Genomic DNA, 20,506 nt, shown 5'->3' on the forward strand with positions numbered 1-20,506 from the left:
CGAGTTGAAATTTCTTCGTGGGGCCTTCCTGGCCTCACACCACGCAACATATTTTCGCCACATGTGGTGATAATGTTGTGCGGTCACCTCCTTTCTGGCTTTGACCAGGGTAGGAATGACCTCTTCCTGAATGCCTTTTCCCTTAGGATCCGGCGTTCCACCGCCATGCCGTCAAACGCAGCTGCGGTAAGTCTTGGAACAGACATGGTACTTGCTGAAACAAGTCCCTTCTTAGCGGCAGAGGCCATAAGTCCTCTGTGAGCATCTCTTGAAGTTCCGGGTACCAAGTCCTTCTTGGCCAATCCGGAGCCATGAGTATAGTTCTTACTCCTCTACGTCTTATAATTCTCAGTACCTTAGGTATGAAAAGCAGAGGATGGAACACATACACCGACTGGTACACCCACGGTGTTACCAGAACGTCCACAGCTATTGCCTGAGGGTCTCTTAACCTGGCGCAATACCTGTCCCGTTTTTTGTTCAGACGGGACGCCATCATGTCCACCTTTGGTAATTCCCAACGGTTTACAATTATGTGGAAAACTTCCCCATGAAGTTCCCACTCTGCCGGGTGGAGGTCGTGCCTACTGAGGAAGTCTGCTTCCCAGTTTCCATTCCCGGAATGAAACACTGCTGACAGTGCTATCACATGATTTTCCGCCCAGCGAAAAGTCCTTGCAGTTTTTGCCACTGCCCTCCTGCTTCTTGTGCCGCCCTGTCTATTTACGTGGGCGACTGCCGTGATGTTTTATCCCACTGGATCAATACCGGCTGACCTTGAAGCAGAGGTCTTGCTAAGCTTAGAGCATTATAAATTTACCCTTAGCTATATTTATGTGGAGAAAAATCTCCAGACTTGATCACACTCCCTGGAAATTTTTTCCTTGTGTGACTGCTCCCCAGCCTCTCGGGCTGGCCTCCGTGGTCACCAACATCCAAAACTGAATGCCGAATCTGCGGCCCTCTAGAAGATGAGCACTCTGTAACCACCACAGGAGAGACACCCTTGTCCTTGGATATAGGGTTATCCGCTGATGCATCTGAAGATGCGATCCGGACCATTTGTCCAGCAGATCCCACTGAAAAGTTCTTGCATGAAATCTGCCGACTGGAATTGCTTCGAAGGAAGTCACCATTTTTTTACCATGGCCCTTGTGCAATGATGCACTGATTTTAGGAGGTTCCTGACTAGCTCGGATAACTCCCTGGCTTTCTCTTCCGGGAGAAACACCTTTTTCTGGACTGTGTCCAGAATCATCCCTAAGCACAGGAGACTTGTTGTCGGGATCAGCTGCGATTTTGGAATCTTTAGAATCCACCCCTGCTGTTGTAACAGTATCCGAGATAGTGCTACTCCGACCTCCAACTGTTCCCTGGACTTTGCCCTTATCAGGAGATCGTCCAAGTAAGGGATAATTAAGACGCCTTTTCTTCGAAGAAGAACCATCATTTCGGCCATTACCTTGGTAAAGACCCGGGGTGCCGTAGACAATCCAAACGGCAGCGTCTGAAACTGATAGTGACAGTTCTGTACCACGAACCTGAGGTACCCTTAGTGATAAGGGCAAATTTGGGACATGGAGGTAAGCATCCCTGATGTCTCGGGACACCAGATAGTCCCCTTCTTCCCGGTTCGTTATCACTGCTCTGAGTGACTCCATCTTGATTTGAACCTTTGTAAGTGTTCAAATTTTTTTAGATTTAGAATAGGTCTCACCTAGCCTTCTGGCTTCAGTACCACAATATAGTGTGGAATAATACCCCTTTTCTTGTTGTAGGAGGGGTAATTTAATTATCACCTGCTGGGAATACAGCTCGTGAATTTTTTCCCATACTGCCTCCTTGTCGGAGGGAGACCTTGGTAAAGCAGCCTTCAGGAGCCTGCGCAGGGGAAACGTCTCGACATTCCAAACTGTACCCCTGGGATACTACTTGTAGGATCCAGGGGTCCTGTACGGTCTCAGCGTCATGCTGAGAGCTTGTCAGAAGGGTTGGAACGCTTCTGTTCCTGGGAATGGGCTGCCTGCTGCAGTCTTCTTCCCTTTCCTCTATCCCTGGGCAGATATGACTCTTATAGGGACGAAAGGACTGAAGCTGAAAAGACGGTGTCTTTTTCTGCAGAGATGTGACTTAGGGTAAAAACGGTGGATTTTCCAGCAGTTGCCGTGGCCACCAGGTCCGATGGACCGACCCCAAATAACTCCTCTTCCTTTATACGGCAATACACCTTTGTGCCGTTTGGAATCTGCATCACCTGACCACTGTCGTGTCCATAAACATCTTCTGGCAGATATGGACATCGCACTTACTCTTGATGCCAGAGTGCAAATATCCCTCTGTGCATCTCGCATATATAGAAATACATCCTTTAAATGCTCTATAGTCAATAAAATACTGTCCCTGTCAAGGGTATCAATATTTTTAGTCAGGGAATCCGACCAAGCCACCCCAGCTCTGCACATCCAGGCTGAGGCGATCGCTGGTCGCAGTATAACACCAGTATGTGTGTATATACTTTTTATGATATTTTTCCAGCCTCCTGTCAGCTGGCTCCTTGAGGACGGCCCTATCTATAGACGGTACCGCCACTTGTTCTGATAAGCGTGTGAGCGCCTTATCCACCCTAAGGGGTGTTTCCCAACGCGCCCTAACTTCTGGCGGGAAAGGGTATACCGCCCATATTTTCTATCGGGGGGAACCCACGCATCATCACACACTTCATTTAATTTATCTGATTCAGGAAAAACTACGGTAGTTTTTTCACATCCCACATAATACCCTCTTTTGTGGTACTTGTAGTATCAGAAATATGTAACACCTCCTTCATTGCCCTTAACGTGTGGCCCTAATAAGGAATACGTTTTTTAAAAACCCCTGACGGTGTTTTTGAGACGTCTGGACCGGTACTAATTGTTTGTCGGCCGTCTCATGTCGTCAACCGACCTTGGCGCGTGTTGACATTATCACGTAATTCCCTAAATAAGCCATCCATTCTGGTGTCGACTCCCTAGAGAGTGACATCACCATTACAGGCAATTGCTCCGCCTCCTCACCAACATCGTCCTCATACATGTCGACACACACGTACCGACACACAGCACACACACAGGGAATGCTCTGATAGAGGACAGGACCTACTAGCCCTTTGGAGAGACAGAGGGAGAGTTTGCCAGCACACACCAAAAACGCTATAATTATATAGGGACAACCTTATATAAGTGTTTTCCCTTATAGCATCTTTTTTATATATTTCTAACGCCAAATTAGTGCCCCCCCTCTCTGTTTTAACCCTGTTTCTGTAGTGCAGTGCAGGGGAGAGCCTGGGAGCCTTCCCTCCAGCCTTTCTGTGAGGGAAAATGGCGCTGTGTGCTGAGGAGATAGGCCCCGCCCCTTTTTCGGCGGCCTCGTCTCCCGCTCTTAACGGATTCTGGCAGGGGTTAAATATCTCCATATAGCCCCCGGAGGCTATATGTGAGGTATTTTTAGCCAAAAAAGGTTTTCATTTGCCTCCCAGGGCGCCCCCCTCCCAGCGCCCTGCACCCTCAGTGACTGCCGTGTGAAGTGTGCTGAGAGGAAAATGGCGCACAGCTGCAGTGCTGTGCGCTACCTTAAGAAGACTGAGGAGTCTTCTGCCGCCGATTCTGGACCTCTTCTCGTTTCAGCATCTGCAAGGGGGCCGGCGGCGAGGCTCCGGTGACCATCCAGGCTGTACCTGTGATCGTCCCTCTGGAGCTAATGTCCAGTAGCCAAGAAGCCAATCCATCCTGCACGCAGGTGAGTTCACTTCTTCTCCCCTAAGTCCCTCGTTGCAGTGATCCTGTTGCCAGCAGGACTCACTGTAAAATAAAAAACCTAAGCTAAACTTTTCTAAGCAGCTCTTTAGGAGAGCCACCTAGATTGCACCCTTCTCGGCCGGGCACAAAAATCTAACTGAGGCTTGGAGGAGGGTCATAGGGGGAGGAGCCAGTGCACACCACCTGATCCTAAAGCTTTACTTTTTGTGCCCTGTCTCCTGCGGAGCCGCTATTCCCCATGGTCCTTTCAGGAACCCCAGCATCCACTAGGACGATAGAGAAATAAAACTTTTCTAGGGAAACTCTGGAAAGCTCCCCCAGCTGTGACCGGTTCCTCCGGACACATTCTCTAAACTGAGTCTGGTAGGAGGGGCATAGAGGGAGGAGCCAGCCCACACTCTCAAACTCTTAAAGTGCCAATGGCTCCAGGTGGACCCGTCTATACCCCATGGTACTAATGTGGACCCCAGCATCCTCTAGGAAGTAAAAGAAATAGGAATACTCTCATGTGCTTCTTTACATTTGCCCAAATTGTGAAACAACTGAATTCCCTAGAGAATACAATAATAGACACATTGTGCTTCCTACTTGAATTAGCTGCAAAGTTAACAGAACAGCTTTGGGGAATAGTCCCCTATTTATATCCTTACCATGCGCCATGCTAGTAAGCTACTCCCAAGAGTAGACCTAAAATAAACAAGGAGGCTTAGGAAAGAGGACTGGCATTGAATTTATGGCCTGCCTGGAACCTGCACTGTTTACAGAGAAATTCTGCACAGAATAAGCACTTTGAGTCCTGTTGGGAGAAAAGTTCTATATAGATGACATTAATTAATAATACAAATGCTCACAAGGTCTGAGTAGGGGTCTGCCTCATGTTGTGTATTTTACTATGTGATAAGGGACAGTGACTCGCTATGTCTGTCAGACAACCAGCTATGTAGCATCGGGTGTGGTATAAAAGATAGTGTCTTGTTAGACAGTCAACAGATAGACACCATATGTTAGATAGACATTAGGTCGACAGGGTCAAAAGGTCGACATGAAAAGGGTCAACATAAAAAAGGTAGACACCATGTTTTTTGCATTTTTGTGGTTTGTGTGGATAGTTCTATCATCTGGTACCCCCAATTGTAGAAAGGCATACCCTCGCTTCGCTCGCCACGGTTCGGGCTCGGTGGCTCGCCACAAGGTTTATAACCAACTCTATGCCAACATGGATAGAGAAAGTATGAAATAGTCCAAAAACATGTTAAATAAAAACAAAAACATTTGTCTATCTTTTTTTATGTCGACCATTTTCATGTCGACCTTTTGACCCTGTTGACCTTTTGACCTTATCGACCTTTTGTACTGTCTACCTTTTTCATGTCGACCTTTTGACCCTGTCGACCTAATGCCTAATGTCTGTCTAACATATCAACCGGATACCGTAGCATCATCTGGCATGACAAATTTTCTGGACACTATCACACAACATCTCAACACAACTAAAAGTTTGTAAGACTCAGGAACTGTCACTAATCTATCTAACCCCCCCCCCCCCCCGCCGACCTAAACTCCGGGATCCCGGCGTCGGTATGGTGACCAGCGGTATCCTAACTGTCGGTCACCCATACCCAACCCGTGCAAACTCTTACGTTACTGTAATGAGGTTGAGGATATTTTATCAGTTATTTATATAGCAGACACATATTCCACAGGGGTGTGGTATGTCTGGCTGGCTGTGGGGATCCTGGCGCTCAGCATACCAGCGCCGGGATCCCGACCACTGGAATGCCGGCAGCCGGGTGAGTGCAAAAGAGCCCCTTGCGCGCTCGCCACGCTGCGGGCACAGTGGCGCATGTATTATTCTCCCACCAAAAGGGAGAATAATTGCCAGCATTCCGGCGGTCGGGATTCCAGCGCCGGTATGCTGCGCGCCGTGATCCCGATAGCCGGCCTGTCGAGTGCAACACATTCCACAGTTCTTAACAGAAAATCATTTGGTCTTTCACACCAGTCCCTGCTCCAGTGGTTCTTAGAATTTATAACCCCTAAACATTTACAGATGTGTCCTTATACACATATCTCATTTTCCCCATATGGTACGAGACGCCTGGTGCGACTTCCATGCTGTGTATTCGTTCCTGAACTTTGCTACTCTTTCCTCAACATTGTGCTTTAGTTCACTCAGTACGTACTAAGGACCTAATTCAGTATGGATCGTTATTCTGAGAAATTGCAGTTGTCTGCGAAAGGCACCGCCCCGACAGGAAGAAAACATGCCCGTGCAAGTTTGCGAATGCATCACAGATCGCTAGCCATTCGCAGATGCATACATAATTTCCAGAACATCGAAGATTATTTGCCGTCTGAGCAAATGTAAGTAGGTCTGAGGCTGCAACTAATTTGTGACTGAGACGGTCTGGAAGTAGTCTGTACGGACGTCAGAGACCCACTCTAAAAACGCCTGGGCACGCCTATTTTTTTTCTGACACACCCAGAAAACGGCAAGTTTCCGTCCAGAAATGCCGGCTTCCTGTCAGTCAAACAGCGGTTACATCGCGATTTGCTAATTTTCTGAATAGCGATCCATGCTGAATTGAGCCCTAAGTACTTGGAATTCATTTTTTTTTTTTGCCTGAAGGGAACTGATAAAAAAAGTCACAAATAAAGAGTAATGATGCATGGCACAATTTACTCGTAACAGACCTGTCTTTTGCCATCTTACATAGTCTGCATGCTTGTTCCCTCAATTTTACGTCTGAGGTTACATATACAGTAATGTACTGTGTACATAGTATTCGTTTATTTTGCAGCAAAAGAATTGGTATATGAAGTTGCAGATTAAGCATAACGATGCATGGTGCAGCCCACGCCTGTTGGACCTGTCTTTTACCTTTTTAACCAATGTACTTCTTATTTTTGCGTCTCAGTTCGCCTATGGTGTACTAGGCACTTTGGATTAGTGTTTTGCCACACTACACAACAAAGTCTGTGGTACTCTAAATGGGGCTAATTGGCGCAATTTGAAGACAGGTGCAGATACATATGCAGTGCAAAAATCATATAGGAATATTCATCTACACCAGTGTCTACATTCAAAACAACTTAATGGAAAGTTTCCGCATACTACATTTGGTATGGCTATTCTGAAGAGACAAGGGGGGTCATTCCGAGTTGATCGCTCGCTAGCTAGTTTTAGCAGCCGTGCAAACGCTATGCCGCTGCCCACTGGGGAGTGTATTATAGCTTAGCAGAAGTGCGAACGCATGTGTAGCTGAGCTCTGCAAAAACAGTTTATGCAGTTTCAGAGTAGCTCTCAACCTACTCAGTGCTTGCGATCACTTCAACCTATTCGTGTCCGGATTTGACGTCATACACCCGCCCAGCCACGCCTGCGTTTTTTCAGACACACCTGCGTTTTTACAGACACGCCCTGAAAACGGTCAGTTGACACCCAGAAACGCCCCCTTCCTGTCAATCTTCTTGCGGCCGTCAGTGTGACTGAAAACTTCGCTAGAACCTGAGCACAACCACAAAGAGCTTTGTACCCGTACGTCACGCGTGCGCATTGCGGGGCATATGCATGCGCAGAAAGAAAAAAAATTCACCTGATCGCTGCGAAAAACGTCAGTGAGCGATCAACTCGGAATGATCCCCACGGAATAAAGTTTTTTTTGGTCGAAGTCTAACATTTGTCAGCCCTTCATGTACTAATTAATGAATTGAAGCCCCAATATTTGTTCCTTTTTATCAATTCAAATTTATTAGGGATTTGATGGGGAGTTGCCCATAATCCCCTGCTGTGGGTCTCATAAAAGCTGTACCCCCTGTAAGCAATGTGATGTGTGCACCTTTAGCCACTTCCTCCTGTTTTGTATGTAGTAGCTATCCTCTCCTACGGCCTAATTCAGAGTTGATCGCAGCAGCAAATTTGTTAGCAGTTGGGCAAAACCATGTGCACTGCAGGGGGCAGATATAACATGTGCAGAGAGAGTTAGATTTGGGTGGGGTGTTTAAACTGAAATCTAAATTGCAGTGTAAAAATAAAGCAGTTAGTATTTACGCTGCACAGAAACAAAATAACCCACCCAAATCTAACTCCGTCTGCAAATGTTATATCTGCCCCCCCTGCAGTGCACATGATTTTGCCCAACTGCTAACAAAATTCCTGCTGCGATAAACTCTGAATTACCCCCTAGTGCAATGTGATATTTTGCCTTTGAGCTCTGTTTAGGGATTATACTGCTTTAAGAAAATGTGAATGATGATGTTATGCTTGTGTAACTGGACAATGGAGACATTTTCTGTTGCTTTACATTTTCTCTTACTTATGGCAAGGTCTGGGGGTTAGTCTAAGTGGGTGTTTGCTTATAAATGAGGTTCTATGAAGTGACCGCTGCTCAACGCCTATTCAGGCATTGTCAAATCTCACTTGATTGTTGCAGCTGAAGATGAGAGCAGTAACAAATTACCCATTACATATATACATGATGTCCGTGCAAGTGCAGCTCTTTGTTTAAAAATATATTTCTCATTGAGGGAATTGCTTCCGCTTGTCTAAGTACATATTTATACAGTTTTTATGTAAATGCACACTAAATACTTCAGTTATTTCTCTTCTAAAAATGTTCAAACAATGAAGAATGCTTCAGTAACTCTTAGCTGACATGGCGCATAGAACAAAAAAATATATACTGAAGGTTTCATCTGGCCTTTTACATAAGACATTGTAACATAGAACATGAACAAATCATGAGAATTGCATCAAGCAAATTGAGCGGTACTGTACATTCACAATAATGATGGACCCAGAGAGCAGAGTATATGTTGCACCCCCCAGTTATTGTATCCAGCGGTGCAAGGATGGGGGGGGGGGGGTGCCGAGTCCCGCTGCCCCCACCCGACCCCCTCACACACACACCTTCACGTTGTAAACATCAGCTGCGGGAAGAGTTGCAACTGCAGAGACAGTGTCCTCTCTTTCCCCGCATGACTGAGCGATCACCTCCCCCACTAGCGTCCAAAGGAAGCATCCTGGGAGGCGGAAGTATCAAAGGCATAGAACCTAATGAACGTGTTCACTGAGGACCATGTAGCCACCTTGCACAACTGTTCTGGGGACGAGCCACAGCGGGCTGCCTAAGAAGGTCCCACAGACCGAGTAGAATGGGCTTTAATTGCAGCAGGAGCTGGGAGTCCAGCCTGCACATAAGCTTGTGCAATCATCATTCTAATCCATCTGGCCAAGGTTTGCTTATTCGCAGGCCAGCCACGTTTGTGAAAACCAAACATCACAAAAAGGGTATCTGGCCTCCTGATAGAGGCAGTCCTCTCCACATAGATACGGAGAGCCCTAACCACATCCAAAGAACGTTCTTTGGGAGACAACTCCGAAGAGATAAAGGCCAGGACCACAATCTCTTGGTTAAGGTGAAAAGATGACACCACCTTAGGCAGGTAACCTGGGCGAGTTCGTAGAACTGCCCAGTCCCGGTGGAATATGAGAAAGGGTGGATGACAGGACAAAGCGCCTAGGTCTGACACCCGTCTTGCAGAGGCAATAGCCAGCAAGAACTGGACCTTGGCTGTGAGCCATTTAGGCTCCACCGATTCAAGAGGTTCAAATGAAAACTCTTGCAGGGCATTCAGCACGACAGACAAATCCCATGGAGCCACAGGGAGGCTGAATCCGAACAATGCCCTGAATGAACGTATGAACATCAGGTATAGAGGTAATTTTTCTCTGAAACCAAACCGACAAGGCAGATATGTGAACCTTGAGGGAGGCCAGACGAAGACCTAAGTCCAGGCCTCTCTGCAGAAAAGCCAGTATTCTGGAAGTTCTGAATTTATGCAGTGATTGAAAAAATGCGCTATAGCGCGTATTTTATGCGCTATAAGCAGTGAGGGACTCAATTTTGAAATATGAGCGGGTCCTGCGGAAGCGCTCTGACTCCCCAACCAATCACCACCGGCAGTATTCCCCGTCTCAACCAATCACCGTCGCCAGTATTCCCCATCTCAACCAATCACCGCCGCAGCATCCCCAGTCTTCACAGCCAATCACTGCCGGGCAAGCAGCATCTCCCATCTTCCCATTCAAGCGCACCCTGACCTTGCCCTGAGACCTTTGTCATTCCCTCCCTGGTCGCAAGCACATACCCATGCTACCGCTATGCAGCTTCAATATGTATTTGGGCATCCTCCTCCACGGGCTCCTGGAAACAGGATTCGCTGTCTTTTGCAGTCAGCAGCGTGCTCTGTGCCAGCTGCAGGACGGACTCCCGTGCTGTTTAAGAAACCAGAGGCTACCTCGCACCAGGAACCAAGAGGCAGTGCACAGGCTAACCCATTGTCCTGAATATGCACCACGACAAGCACATGTGGCTTCAGGGGAGGGCACAAAGGTATGTGCTCCAGGACAGGGTTTCTCAAACTGTGCGCAGCGACGCAGCGCATTTACAGGGCAGCGGCAACCTGGTACCCTAGTGCAGTCTAATGGTGTCCGCACATGGCTTTAGGCACACAATAGAATAGAAACAGTGTGCGACTATTTACAGAGAGGACTGCAAGCTCCAGCCCCGCCCCCTCCATCCTGTGCGACAGAGCAGAATACAATCTAATGTCCCTCTTCTCTAACCCTCCCATTGTCTCCCTCCTACTAGAAGTAATGAAATCTCTGCACTATCTACACAGTAAAATAGTTTGCAGACTGCAACCCTTAAATCCCCCCGCCCACCCCTGGGTGACATCAGGCTGCTCTTTGTGCTCCTGGTGTTACAGGCAGCCTGCTACTGGAGGGGCACAGAGGTCAGTGTAGCCAAGAGCACTCTGGATTAGATTTATATGAACTCCCTGCACAAATAAAGATATTTATGGTAGACTTACCATAGTTAAATTTCTTTCTGCGAGGTACACTGGAATCCACAGGGAATAACATCGGGGTGTAGAGTTGGATCTTGATCCGAGGCACCAACAGGCTAAAGCTTTGATTGTTCCCTGGATGCACTGCACCACCTCCTCTATAGCCCCACCTCCAGGCACTAGAGCTCAGTTTCGTTAACCAGTCCAATGCAGTAGCAGGTAAAATAGAGACGGTAGACATAGAACCACATTCTCACGACAGGAGAAGGTACCAGCGGCTAATGCCATACAATACCCAAAGAAGTTAAGTGCGTCAGGGTGGACGCCCTGTGTAATCCAATGTACCTCGCAGAAAGAGATTTAACTATGGTAAGTCTACCATAAATCTCCTTTTCTACAGTGTGGTACACTGGTATTCCACAGGGAATAACGGTGGTCATTCCGAGTTGTTCGCTCGTTGCCGTTTTTCGCAACAGAGCGATTAGGTGGAAAATGTGCATGCGCATGGTACGCAGCGCGCATGCGTTCACTAATTTAACACAAAACTTTGGAGATTTGCTCAAGCTCGAGCAACGTTTTTTCATCGCTCGAGTGATCGTAGTGTGATTGACAGGAAGTGGGTGTTTCTGGGAGGAAACTGGCCGTTTTCCGGGAGTGTGCTAAAAAACGCAGGCGTGCCTGGAAAAAACGCAGGAGTGGCTGGAGAAACGGGGGAGTGGCTGGCCGAACGCAGGGCGTGTTTGTGACGTCAAACCAGGAACTAAACGGACTGAGGTGATCGCAATCTAGGAGTAGGTCTGGAGCTGGGCAGGGCAAGTTTCAGCGCATTGAACACTGCCCGCAATTCCAGGAAATTTATCGGGAGGAGAGATTCCTCCCTGGTCCACCGACCTTGAAGAGAGTGTTGCTCCAACACCACGCCCCAACCCCGCAGACTGGCATCCGTCATTAGGAGGACCCAGTTGGAGATCCAGAAGGGACAATCCCTGCTCAATTGTTGGTCCTGTAGCCACCAGCTCAGCGACAGACAGACCTCCGGAGTCAAGGAGATAATTTGAGACCTGATCCGGTGAGACAGCCCGTCCCACTTGGAAAGGATTAACCTCTGTAGAGGGCGGGAATGAAATTGAGCGTACTCTACCATGTCGAAAGCTGACACCATGAGGCCTAGTACTTGCATCGCCGACGGTATCGACACTCTTGGATGAGAGAGGAAGCATCTGATTCTGTCCTGAAGTTTCAGGACCTTCTCTGGAGACAAGAACAGACGTTGGTTGTGTGTGTCCAGTAACGCCCCCAGATGCACCATGCTCAGAGCAGAGACCAGCGAGGATTTCTTCCAGTTGATGAGCCACCCATGGGCTTGTAGGAATTGGACCGTCAGTTCCAGATGGAGAGTTCGCCAGGATCAACAAGTCATCCAGATATGGCAGGATCCTGATACCCTGATGGCGGAGAAGGGCCGTCATGACCGCCATGACCTTGGTGAAGATCCACGGAGCCGTGGTCAGTCCGAACGATAAGGCTTGGAATTGATAATGTAGGCTGCCAATAGCAAACCGCAGATATTGCTGATGCGACATGGCAATGGGTATGTGTAGGTAAGCATCCTGTATGTCCAGAGATACCATATAATTCTTGGGTTACAAAGACAGTACAATCGAGTGCAGGGTTTCCGTACGGAATTTGGATACCCTGAAAAATGTGTTCAAAGATTTGAGGTTGAATATAGGCCGGGAGGATCCATTCGGCTTCGGAACCAGAAACAGCGTCGAATAGTAGGCACCGGCACAATCACTACAGTATCCAGGAGAGATTGTACAACCAAATGTAGAGTTTGTGCTTTTAACGGATACAAAAGGATAACAGTCAAGAAAAACTGCCGAGGGGGACATCTCCTGAAAGAGATTGCGTACCCGTGAGAGACCACTTCCTGCACCCAGGAGCCCGAAGTGGTCTTTAACCATACCTAGGCGAACTGCAGTAGTCGTCCTCCCACCCTGGTGTCCCCCAGGGGGAGGCCCGCCCCGTCATGCAGCAGGCTTGTCTGGTTTGGAAGAGGCTGACGGGCGGCCCAAGAACGTTTAGGTTTGGGCTTAGAGGATTTGGAAGTGCGAGACTGTCTCGGGTACACCTGACCCTTTGCTTTACCTGGAGGGCGAAAGGAACGAAAAGTAGTACTCTTAGGCTTCGGAGCCGAAGGATTAGTACTTGGGAGAAACGCAGTCTTGGCCGATGCCAAGTCAGTCACAATTTTGTTCAGATCCTACCCAAATATTATATCTCCCTTAAAAGGGAGCCCCTCCAAGGTCTTCTTAGAGTCCAGGTCCACCGACCAAGACCGTAACCATAGAATTCGGCGAGCTAGGATAGAGGTAATAGATGCATTAGCCGCCATAACGCCTGCATCAGAGGCCGCCTCCTGAATATAATGGGAGGCTGTGGTAATATATGACAGATATTGTCTGGCAGTGTCAGAAAAATTAAGAGGTAGCTCTTCCTCAATAGCTTGAACACATGCTTCAATGCCTTTTACAGCCCAAGAGGCTGCCATAGTGGGTCTATGTACAGCACCTGTAAGGGTGTAAATAGACTTCAAGCAACCTTCCACACGTTTATCCGTCGGTTCCTTCAAAGAGGTGACGTCACGGTGGTGACAGGCAGAGTAGATGACACCACAAGACGGGCTACATGTGAGTCCACTGGTGGCAGGGTTTCCCACTTGTTACTCAACTCTGCAGAAATAGGATAACCAGCTAGAATCTTTTTAGACAGGGAAAATTTCTTTCTTGGAGAAGACCAGGATTCTTGACGTATGTCAATTAAATGGTCAGAATGTGGTAAAACTAATTTAGTAACCTTTGAACTTATCAGGTTTCTTAGACGTGTCAGGAGGGTCAACATCATCATCAATCTAAAGAATTAGCTTGATAGCCTCTACTAGGTCATGGACATCAACCTATGTTATAGAATCATCATCAGAAGCAGCAGTATCAGCATCTGATGGATCAGTATATTCCCCATCTGAATCGAAAGAATCATCCGAAATATTAGTAGCTTGTGAGGAAAAAACGGCCCGCTTAGATGACCATTTGGTCCCAGTAGGGCGAGGAGTAGGTTTTTGTTTAACCAAGGACTGATTTAATTGCTGTAACTGGGTTGACAGAGTATCCGCCCAAGGTGGATTAACTACAGGGACAATATGTGGCAGTAATGGCACAGGAGGTACCACAGGGGTCATAAGCCGTGTTACAAGCGTAGTCAGCATATTGGAATAAGCAGCCCAAGGTGGGTCTTGATGTGCCACAGGTGCTGCGGGCTGACTAGGGGGGGCAGAACACCCACTACCTGAACCTTTAGCAGAAATCTTTTCCTCAGATAAATCCGTGACGTCAGCACTGCATGATGCAGGACCGTCTGCGGATTTCCCGCCCTGTGTAGCAGACATTATTAGGAATGTGGCCGTAGGGCGTAACAGTACAATATAGCCAGGCAAACACAATACCTGACAAAAAAAACCTGTGTTATATGACCGCAAATTCACAGCACAACAGAGGATTTAATCGATATCAAGTGACTGAAACACACAGTGAAAAATACTAAACAGTATATCCTGTGGAACACTATATGGTATATGAGACCCTGATGCACTTAGATCCCCAGGGTACAGAATATAGTGATAGCAATATGTGTGATACACAGAAAAGAATTCACACAGCAGCTATAGGCACACACAGTCACAGGTACAATGCAGAAATTATTACATATAATCAACAAAACTGCACTGGACTAGTAATACTACATATAGCTATGTATGTATTCAGATATAACAATGCACAGTAAACACTGGATGTATATCACAGAATACTTGTACTAAATATTCATATAGAGTGCACTTGTTCTTAACTAACGCTGTCTAAACGACATGTAGAATACTTAAGTGTGCACAGCGCTGATGAGACAGGCGGCTTTACAGAGGAGAGAGTGCCCAGCAGTCCCAGGATCAGCGCAGCTCTGTGAAATGGCACCCAAACGCTGACAGGGAGGGAGAGAGATGCAGCTCCAGGCCGGAACACCTGCTCTAGATGGTGCCTGGAGCTGGGGGAGGGGCTACAGGTCAGCGCCTTATGCCCTCTGCTGGACTTCACCACCGGGTACTATGGAGCCTATGTTAAATGGATTTTAGTAAATCCGACCTGTGCTCCCTGCCCTGGTGGATATAGTGGGGTCCCTGCACGGTCACAGTGTCCACGCCAGAAGCGCGCCAGTCCGTCTTCTGGGACCACGACCGGATCGCGATTTCGGCGCATCACAGCTAGGGGACCCTCTTAATGTCTCCCTGAAGTGCGGCCATGCGATCCAGGAGAGCAGCAGTGATGTGTGCCTTAAGGGAACCGGATCGCCTCCGCTGCAAGTACCCGGCAACCAGGGTGCGGGAGTAGGCAGCGTCGCTGAGGGAGGTGATGGAGCCGCTGCACAGAATGTCAGACTGACATGCCTGTGCTGCAGCCCTTGAAGTCTTTTTTGTTCTTTAAAAAGCTCTTTTCAGGGCTGCCTAGCTCAGCCCCACCTGTTAGCTGCCTGCACTGCAGGCACCAACTTACAAACTGAGCTCCAGTGCCTGGAGGCGGGGATATAGAGGAGGCGGTGCAGTGCATCCTGGGAACAGTCAAAGCTTAGCCTGTCGGTGCCTCGGATCAAGATCCAACTCTACACCCCAATGTTATTCCCTGTGGAATAACAGTGTACCCCGCTGCAGAAATCACAATATAACTTCAACTCTGGAGTGACTGCACTGGGAGACTGGTGTCCTGCTGTGTAGCAGCTGTCTGCAAACTACAGGTATGAAGTACACTGTGTGTAGCCTCCCTCTGCTCCAAACCTGTGTACACTGACACTGTGCGTCTGGGAGTGCTGCTGCTCAGTCTGATTCTGCGGGGTGCGGAGTGAGAGGACTCTGAATAGGCAGTATGAATGCCACTGGGAGAATTGGAGGAAGTCTCATCTGCTGCATCCGGTGTCAGTGGATGAGCTGAGGGTGCTGGGGCCTTGGGGGTGCACTCACCAGGTGAGACATTGTAGCAGGCAGTGGTTCCATAGTTATCCCCAGAGTGTTCTAATTATTATTTAGGGACATTCTGCATTTTTGCCCCATCACCCAATGTCTGCTCCAACTTGCCCTTCTCCCGTACCCCTGCTCTATCATGGCTCCATCCCCACCGCTCTGTCTGGTCCCCCTACCCTGGGTCCCTTACCCAATTCTCAACAGCTGGCCCTCCTCTTCTAGGTCTGTCCCATATCCATCGCAATGGGAGTAGCTGAAGCGTATGTCCAGGCTTCAACTGTTCACGCATAGAGGAGACGTGACACTGTCACCCACTGCCTCTCTCTGTCTCCTACTGTCTCTCCCCATCACCCTCTTTCCCCAGTCACCTTTCCTGCCACCCACTGCCTCTCTGTCTCCTACTATCTCTACTTGTCACCTCACTCCTCTGTCACCCACTGACTCTCCCTGTTATCCTCTAGGTCACCCACTGCCTCCGTCTGCAACTACTCCCTGGCGTCACCCACTGTCTTTCACTATCACAATCTCCTGTCACCCTCTGTCTCTACCTGTCACCCACTGATTCTCCATCTCCCACTATCCTCACCACCCACTGCCTCACCCTCTGACCCTCCCCTTTATCACTATCTCCCAATCACGGTCACACTCTGTCTCTCTCTCTCTCTGTCTCTGGTTTTCTATCGCCAGTTACAGCAGCAATAGAAAACTACCTTTCACCATGATATACTGGTATAATTACAAAGCAGTGTACTTTCAAACCCCACAATCTTACCCCATCGCTACCCACAGCACTGCCCCAGTACTGTTTTCCCACAAACCCACTCCTTGCCCCCAGTACTGCCCCAGCTGCAATCTACCCCTATCCCCAGTACTGCCCCCAGTAGCTACCTACACTTACACCATTCTTACCGCCAGGATTGCCCCAGTACTGCCCCAGCTGCTGTCTTTCTTACCCCTCCCTACCCCAACTACTGCATGCCCTTATCTCCCTCTACCCCAACTGCTAACCGCTCACAGCACTCAAACTGTTGCCTACTCCATTTGTGCCTCAACTCCTGCCTGCTCTTATCCCCTCCATATCCCCAATATTGCCTGCCCTTAACCCTCTGTACCCCTCCCTGCCCCAAGTGTTCTCTGGCTCAACCGCCAGCTCTACTCCAACTGTTGCCTGCCCCTAACACTGCCTATAAAAGCATAAATTGTGATGGGACCCAGAAACAATAGAGCAGGACCCCAATTTTTTAAAATGAGGGGACCCAGGGACCCACATATTTTTTTGCTCAGCGCGATCACTGCTATGGACATCATAATTCTTCTCAGCACACAAGGTGAAGTAAGAATCATAAACCCTGTAATAAATCCGGGCAGAGGCAGGTTTGTGTGCTTTCGAGATAGTTTGAATAACCAAACTAGGGCAAGTGATAATGCACTGAACACTGCCCTCAGCTCTAGGATGTTGATTGGGAGGAGTGATTCTTCCTTGGTCCACCGACCCTGAAAAGAGTGTTGCTCCAACACCACTCCCCATCCCCTCAGACTGGCGTCCGTCGTTAGGAGGATCCAGTCAGAGATCCAGAAGGGACGGCCACTGCTCAATTGCTGGTTTTGGAGCCACCAGTTCAGCGACAAACAAACCTCCGGAGTCAACAAGATCATTTGGGATCTGAGCCGATGAGGCAGGCCGTCCCACTTGGCAAGAATTAATCATTGCAGAGGCCGGGAATGAAATTGAGCATACTCCACCATGTCAAATGCCGACACCATCAGGCCCAGTACTTGCAACGCTGAGTGCAGAAACACTCTGGGGCGACGGATGAAGCATGTTATCCTGTTCTGGAATCTCAGGACTTTGTTTGGGTACAGGAACAGTCTCTGTGTGTGTCCAGAAGCGCCCCTAGGTGCACCATGCTCCTAGCTGGGACTAGCGAGGACTTCTTCCATTTGATCAGCCATCCATGGGTTTGTAGGCAACTTACCGTCCATTGTAGATGACTGAGGAGGACTTCATGGGAACTCGCCATAATCAGCAGGTCGTCCAAGTACGGCAGGATTCGAACTCCCTGACGACGGATGTGCGCCGTCATCACGGCCATAACCTTGGTGAAGATCCGAGGAGCCATGGCCAGTCCAAACGGCAGAGCCTGGAATTGGTAGTGACTGTCGCCAATAGCAAACCGCACGTACTGCTGATGCGATATGGCAATAGGAATATGCAGATAAGCATCCTGTATAAGGATACTTATGTAATCTCGGGGTTCCATAGACAGGACGATTGAGCACAGCGTTTCCATACGAAACTTGGCTACCCTCACAAACTTGTTCAGTGATTTGAGGTTTAGTATAAGCCGAAAATACCCATTGGGTTTCTGCACTAGAAACAGGGTCGAATAATAGCCTCTGCCACGCTGGGACTGAGGCACCGGCACAATCACTCCTTTATTCAAGAGGGAACCTACCTCCGTTTGCAGAGCCTGCGCCTTCAAAGGATCTGAAGGGAGTACCGTGGTGCAGAACTGGTGAGGGGGACGTCTCTTGAAGGAAACAGCGTACCTGTGGGAGACGACTTCCAGTACCCAAGCGTCTGAAGTGGTCTTTAACCAGACCTGGGCGAACTGTAGAAGTCGGCCTCCCACCATGGGGTCCCCCAGGGGGAGGCCTGCCCTGTCATGCAGCAGGCTTGTTTTGAAGCAGGCCGACGGGCTGTCCAGGACTGTTTCGTCTTGGTCTTGAAAGCACGAGATTGGCTCGGGTAAGTCTGACCCTTGGCTTTCCCTTGAGGTCGAAAGGAACGAAAAGTGGTGGTCTTCGCCTTCTGTGTAGAAGGATTAGTAGGAGGAAGAAAAGCAGTCTTAGCAGCTGCTAATTCAGACACTATTTTATTGAGGTCCTCTCCAAATAAAATGTCCCCAGTGAAGGGGAGCACCTACAAGTTCTACTTGGAGTCTAAATCCACTTTCCACGACCTTAACCACAGTATACTGCGAGGCAAGACAGACGTGAATGACGCTTTGGCTGCCATGTAATAGGCGGCGGTGCATATGTGAGACAGGTACTGTCTGTCATTGTCCGAAATATCCTCGGGCAGCTCATCCTCTAACGCCTGAACCCACACCTCAATACCTTTTGCGGCCAAAGAGGCAGCTATCATGGGTATATGAATGGCCACTGTGATGGAATATATAGCTTTCAGGCATCCCTCCACACGCTTATCTGTCGATTCCTTCAGTGAGGAGACAGTGGTGATGGGCAGAGTAGATGACACCACTAGACGGGTGACGTGAGAATCCACCGGCGGCGGATTCTCCCACTTATTACATAACTCTGCAGGGAGAGTATATCGAGCCAAAGCCCGCTTAGGGAGCGGGAATTTTTTTTACCTGGGGTAGACCAGGGTTCCCGCCTGATGCCCACAAGATGATCAGAATGGGGCAGTATAGTTCTAACTACTTTCTGCTGTTTAAACATATCATTTTATTGGCCACTGTAGTGGAATCCTCATCTTCAGAGATTTGTAGGATCTGCTTAATAGCAACCAGTAGGGCAGGGACATCAACTTGTGAGGAAGAATCCCTGTCAGTAACACAGTGTCTGACAGGACCGTATGCTCCCCCTCCTCTTTAGATAAAACATCAGAGAGGTTAGTGGATTGTGAGGAGGAAGCGGCCCGCTTAAAGGACCCAGGAACACGTGAGTGACCTGGAGTAGATTTCTGTCTAACCAAAGACTGATTTATCTGCTGCAGCTGGGTAGACAAATTTTCCGCCCAAGGCGGATTTACTATAGGGACATCTTGTGGCGGCAGTGGCACTGAAGGTCCCATGGGGGGGCTAAATGGTCCACCAGACTCCCCAGGAGGGTAGTGAAAATAGCCCAGGGTGGCTCCATCGTAGTTACAGGAGCTGCAGGCTGACTGGGAGGTGTATGACATTTAGAACACAGACCATCACACAATACTTCCCCCTCAGGTTAACCTCTGGAGCATACCTTGTAACTTACAGGATCTTCCTTTATTGTTAGACATTGTAATAAAGCAACAATCAGGCTATAAGTACGATGAAGCCAGACATAGTACACAACCTGTGGACAAAGTACACAACCAGCGTCAGAGTACACAAACTTGTGAACTCAATCCAGATGTACGTGACTGTAACAGAGTAAAAATAAGATTTTAAACCTACCGGTAAATCTTTTTCTCCTAGTCCGTAGAGGATGCTGGGGACTCCGTAAGGAGCATGGGGTATAGACGGGCTCCGCAGGAGACATGGGCACTCTAAAGACTTTAGAATGGGTGTGCACTGGCTCCTCCCTCTATGCCCCGCCTCCAGACCTCAGTTAGAGAAACTGTGCCCAGAGGAGACGGACAGTACGAGGAAAGGATTTTTGTTAATCTAAGGGCAAGATTCATACCAGCCCACACCATCCACACCGTATAACATGGAACATACGCAACCAGTTAACAGTATGAACAAAACAGCATCAGCCAAAGACTGATCTCAACTGTAACATAACCCTTATGTAAGCAACAACTATATACAAGCCTTGCAGAAATATGTCCGCACTGGGACGGGCGCCCAGCATCCTCTACGGACTAGGAGAAAAAGATTTACCGGTAGGTTTAAAATCTTATTTTCTCTTACGTCCTAGAGGATGCTGGGGACTCCGTAAGGACCATGGGGATTATACCAAAGCTCCAAACCGGGCGGGAGAGTGCGGATGACTCTGCAGCACCGATTGAGCAAATATGAGGTCCTCATCAGCCAGGGTATCAAACTTGTAGAATTTTGCAAAAGTGTTT

General features: G+C 48.5%; 1 protein-coding gene across 14 annotated transcripts in view; it reads right to left on the minus strand.

Annotated features, from left to right (window-relative positions):
• The window catches only part of KCNMA1 (potassium calcium-activated channel subfamily M alpha 1), a 1,046,495-nt gene that overhangs the window by 793,425 nt on the left and 232,564 nt on the right, over positions 1-20,506 (minus strand). The gene's annotated exons all lie outside the window — the stretch shown is intronic.

This window comes from Pseudophryne corroboree, chromosome 3 (genome assembly GCF_028390025.1).
Source record: "Pseudophryne corroboree isolate aPseCor3 chromosome 3, aPseCor3.hap2, whole genome shotgun sequence".
Lineage (NCBI taxonomy): Eukaryota > Metazoa > Chordata > Amphibia > Anura > Myobatrachidae > Pseudophryne > Pseudophryne corroboree.